Source organism: Coptis chinensis, chromosome 7, assembly GCF_015680905.1.
Source record: "Coptis chinensis isolate HL-2020 chromosome 7, ASM1568090v1, whole genome shotgun sequence".
NCBI lineage: Eukaryota > Viridiplantae > Streptophyta > Magnoliopsida > Ranunculales > Ranunculaceae > Coptis > Coptis chinensis.
Genome location: NC_141462.1, coordinates 1,000,566 through 1,006,565, shown reverse-complemented (window position 1 = coordinate 1,006,565; position 6,000 = coordinate 1,000,566).

Here is a 6,000-nt window from a genome sequence, read left to right as displayed (position 1 = left end):
TTCTTTGATCAATTAAATTCAATTCACAAACGCCAAATCCATTTCGGCCAATACCCAAAAGCCAAACATTTAGCCTTCAATTACATCAATTCGTTAAGATGGAAAAAAACACAATTTCTTTGGATCATAAGAGCCTTGCAAATTCTTTTACCTGAAGAAGAAGCTCCAACCCCGTTCACTGGAATTAACCAATGCCCTCATCTTAAAACTTAAAAATCAAGATGAAATTGTTTAAAATTTTAGAAGTTGGGAAGAAAAGGATAGGGCTCTTTGAATTTTATTAAGATTGAATGATTGAATCAATTGGTGGTCACAACTCACAAACTCACAATGCAGCAAAAAATATCACCATGTTGCAATGATTGTGTATTTTTCTTTGGGGAAAGTGTGGTACTTATTATATTTTTGGGCAAGAAAAAAGTACATTGTATTTAATTATGGCTAAATCTATAGTGCGCATGTCGTATGGTATGCTATCAAATCTGGACCACTCATACCAAGAGGAAAGTGTGGTACTTATTGTATTTTTGGGCAAGAAAAAAATACATTGTATTGAATTAATGTAAAAAACAGGATGGTACGTTATATTTTCCAAGTATTTGCATGCACCTGCCTGAAATTTCATTTTCGTTCTACTTTGGTCCCCAAAATAGTTTCTTGGCTATCAACCTGCAGGAGTCTGGTAGCGTTGGTGCCTTACACTACAGAGCATTATGAACTTTCAAAAGAAGTCCACCATACATTTCTAATTGAAACACGAGTTTGTAAGAAGGTTGGTAGCAGTTTGTTACACAACAAAATTTGAAGAATAATTTGTGTTTTAATTAATCACAAATTCAAAGAAGCAGTACGGTTCTTCATTGTTCCAATCAGCATAGAGCTGCAACTATCTGCTTAAAAAAATGTATACGTTTCCATTTTGTTCGTGTTTTCAAAATATTCAAGCTTATAAATTTGGGATATGAACACGAATTTGGGGTACATCTGGTTTCCATTGGCGGTCCAATCAAATTGGTCAAAGTTGTCTGTCTATGTGGGTGGGTGGGTTATGTCCATAGTTCATGATTTTGACAGAATTTTCCGCAAAATATTCCGATTTTTGAGAAATTTGGAATTCCAGATCAAGAGGCGAAAAAACATAAATTTCAAAATGTATTTGAAATATAGCAGAATAAAAATCGGAATTCCAATATTTAGATTTGTTAGAATTTCATAAATTCAGAAATCTTGAACTATGGTTATGTCTAGGAAACTAACTTAAAAATATGTATCATGATTTGATTAAAGGTAGTGGCCTCACAAGGTAGATGCAAACAAATTTCCAACAACTCTGGATTGTGATTCAAATAGATATTGATTGGCCTATGATTTTGACATATGTCTATATACTATTTTCGCATTTGTATTATTATATGGGGACTGTGATTCAAATAGATATTGATTGGCCTATGATTTTGACATACGTCTATATAGTCTTCTTGCATTTGTATTATTATAACTAGCACGTCTATATAGTCTTCTTGCATTTGTATTATTATAACTAGCCCTGTTAGTTATAATAATACAAATGCAAGAAGACTATATAGACGTGCTAGTTATAATAATACAAATGCAAGAAGACTATATAGACGTATGTCAAAATCATAGGCCAATCAATATCTATTTGAATCACAGTCCCCATATAATAATACAGATGCGAAATAATAATACAATCTCAATGTGGTTGAGCCCCACCACTATTTTTCTTTTTTTTTTAAATAAAAATAAAAATACAATAGAAGTGAATTTACTACTTTATCCCTATCTGCAAATCTTTTTCCCACCACTAGAACCCACCACTTCGACGTGTTTGACAAAAAACAAAATTTTAAATTGTATAATTACAGTTTTACCCCTCAAAAAGCCCAAAAAAAAAAAGAAACTGTAAACTTACAAAAATACCCCTGGGGCGGATGTAGAATTTATAGTTCACTCGACCCCATATTTTTCTATAATAGTAAGAATAATCTTCTCGCTAGTGAATCCAGTTACTTGATACCTGATAAGAGCCTAAAACTGTAGTTTTAACCCCTTAACAATATAGCTGTTAGACCAATTTTGTGATTAATAATATAGGTTTATCACTAATTACGTGTTTTTTAGTATTTCGCGCTTGAGTTGAATAAATGTAAATTTGTTACTAATTAGCGCTTAAAGTGATTCTTTATGAAAGTTCTAAGAAGTTCCAAGTTTCAAATGGAGAAAAAGCCCAAAAAGCCGAGTTGTTGTTAAGTGAAAGTCAAACCGGATTAGAAAGCTGAAGAAAAGTCAACAGAACTTCAAAAGGCCATATCTTTGGGCTCAGACCTCGGATTTGGGCCCATTTTATGTCAAAATGACCGTCTCAGAAAGCTCTTTCCAATGGTCCAGACCTTGACTCGATCAGAATAGTATAAGTTGGTGAAAACTCGTGCTACAGTAACACGACCAGAAGGGGAAGTTTTGAATTCAACAAATTGGGTTTTGGGCTCGATTTTTCGGCCCAAAACATGGCTCCTCAGCCATGCACGAATTTGGGGATCTAACTCTTCTTAAAAGTAACATACAACTGAGTTGACTGTCAACTGAGTTGACTAACGATGAACAAACAGAACTAGGACTAAAGTATAATATTCAAGCTTTTATGGACCAAAGTCTAATAAACCAACTATGCGTATGATTGTATGACCAAAGTCTAAAAAGCCCAATTTATAAATCTGCTACTTAAAGATACTACTGTACTGGGAATAGTTTGATTTGCTGACTAATATTCGCATCGTTTTGGTGTCGAAATAAAATCAGGAGACCAAACAAATATTTGGTCTTCATGACTAATGTGGTTACTTGGAAGTTGGAACTGACCATAACAGTGAGATGAGTTTCATTTCAAAAAGTGTGCTCTTGTCCAAAGAACAGCAGGAAAACAATAGCAATAGTAATAACATCAGTATGCAGACAAATAAATGTTGTCGTTACTTTGAGAGGCAACAATACAGATTCATCCATAATGTTAGGAACGTACCCAAAAAAGATCATCCCAAACTGCTTTCTCCCTGACCGCTAGATATAATAACATTAAAAAAACCAAGCTGTTTTATTATATAGACCAGTACTCATACTCACATAAAACCTTTATGAAAACGTACACAAAAATAGTGAAAGTCATAGATCCATTAATAAGTAAAAACAAAATGGATCCTCGCTAAATCCAACATATATGCAACCAACAATACTGGATAAGAAGCTAAAGACAGCCTAAAACCAATGCTCAAGACAACATGGAGCAGTTTAATAGCTAGCTATTAAGAAGTAAGCCCAATTGACAATGAAAGCTGAACTTCTGTAGCCACTTCTTGCAACTAAATCTTAATCGCAAAGCCATAGCCAACCTTTCACAATGCAATGATGAAAATATAATATTTTGTCAATCCAGCTATGTTCGTTAGACGAGTATGAGTACTGGTCTATATAATAAAACAGCTTGGTTTTTTTTATGTTGTTATATCTAGCGGTCAGGGAGAAAACAGTTTGGGATGATCTTTTTTGGGTACGTTCCTAACATTATGGATGAATCTATATTGTTGCCTCTCAAAGTAACGACAACATTTATTTGTCTGCATACTGATGTTATTACTATTGCTATTGTTTTCCTGCTGTTCTTTGGACAAGAGCACACTTTTTGAATATGAAACTCATCTCACTGTTATGGTCAGTTCCAACTTCCAAGGATATAAACTATTAGTTTTCAAACTTCTGACCCAAATATGCAAGTCAATTGTATCTGATGAAGAGGGTGCTTTCATGCCTACCTTTATCTACTTGTTCTGATCTTAGTGTGAGGTAGTCTTCATGTGTCACATTCTCAAAATATTGGTTTCAATTCAACCCACAATCCTTTGTACCTGGATTTAACATAATTAATAACTGTCAAATGATAACTAAATTCATATACTGTGAGGTACGGTTATGAAGTCCTAATAAGTGCACACAAAGTCATAATACAAAAAGGCCGAAAACATCCAAGAAACTACAACCTTAATATAAAAATTTATCGAAACTAAAATATCATATTAGAAATTATGAGGATTCAAAAATCTAATAAGAAGATGGGATACTGATCCTTGATACTCGAGTGATGATATCATAAGAAGTAGAAGTTCTACTTGTGCCTTGACTTATACTCTTTTGGTTGTTATTGCATCCTTGACCATGCACTTATGTAACACAATAAACATGGAAAATGAGTCCAACACAAACATTTGGGATTGGGAAACGATACATTCTTCTGCATTTAGTCTCCCACTCAACACGTCCTTACAACTACAAAATGCACAAAATGAAGCATACATCTATAGACAAATAAGACATAGCTTTTCAAATATAAATAGTGAAAAATAACTTTTCCACTAACTTACTTGCTTCCATTATAGCTAATTCTTCACTCTTACATTTTCTTGTAACTCCGACACGTTCTCAGTCATGTTGACTAAAAAAGTTCCCATTCAACAATACGTAAACCTTCCATTGATTAGTTCAATCTTGCAAAAGAAGCATTGAAGTCTCTGCACTCTGTACATACCAAAATGAATGTAGATTTTTTGTTGTTCTATGTATAAAAATAAACTTGAACAATTATAAAGAAATGACGTTAAAATGTACTTGTCGTCACAACTGTCGCTTAATCCCGAGGTATCTTATTCAATAGAAAAGATTTATTCACGTATCAATGGATTTTGCCGAAATCCCATCCCGCCGAAATCCAAATTGAGTGTTAAAGGCATAGTTTTCATTACGCCCATAAAACTATACACTGAACCACTATGTAAACTAAATATAAATTAATATTATCTGTTGAAGAAGAAACTTAGAGTGGTGGAGAGAGCATGACGTAGTGGAGAGAACCGAGATAGATAAATCATATTAAGAATTCTTATTGAAGAGAAGAAGATAGTATTAAAGAAGGTTACTGAAAAAACATTGTGGAAAAAGCAACAAAACTCACTGACAACGAAATAATGAGATTTTTTTACCTTAAATTGAGAATTGCGCACGTCGGGAGATCCTTGCAGTCAAACGTGACAGGGTGAGAAGAAGGGTGTTACCTTACTGGTTAGGAAGAAGAAAGGGTTGTAAGGTATCTTCGTGAGAAAGAGGAAAGTTAAGAGTGAAAGACGTAGGATTTTTTTTCTTTTTTTTTTGGTAACTTAAAGTGATTTGTGTATTGGTAACTAAAAGTGATTTGAAGAAAAAAAAAATAGATTGGCCCAAGATTCTTATTTCCTAATTTCGTGGGTTAGTAAGTGTTATAATTACCGTTAAATCATCCCAAAACTAAAAGTGATTTGTTTATTGGTAGCTAAAAGTGATTTGAAGGAAAAAGTGAGATTGGCCCGATGAATGATTCTTATTTTTATTTCCTAATTTTGTACTCATTAGTAAGTGTTATAATTACTGTTAGATCATCCCATCCCAAAATTGCTTTCTCCCTGACCGCTTGATATAAATACATAAAAAACTAAGCTACTTTATTATATATAAATACTCTCCAAAGAATTTGCCAATAAGAAGGCTATGAGGATTAATATCATCAGTACGTTAGAATTTAGATAACTTTATATATATTTTTTTCGGTAACTAAAAGTGATTTGCTTATTGGTAACTAAAAGTGATTTGAAGAAAAAAAAAATAGATTGGCCCAGGATTCTTATTTTCTAATTTCGTGGGTATTAGTAAGTGTTATAATTACCGTTAGATCATCCCAAAACTAAAAGTGATTTGTTTATTGGTAGCTAAATGTGATTTGAAGGAAAAAGAGAGATTGGCCCGATGAAGGATTCTTATTTTTATTTCCTAATTTTGTGGGTATTAGTAAGTGTTATAATTACCGTTAGATCATTCCAAAACTGCTTTCTCCCTAACCACTCGATATAAATACATAAAAAATCAAGCTACTTTATTATATATACTAGAAATTAACCCATG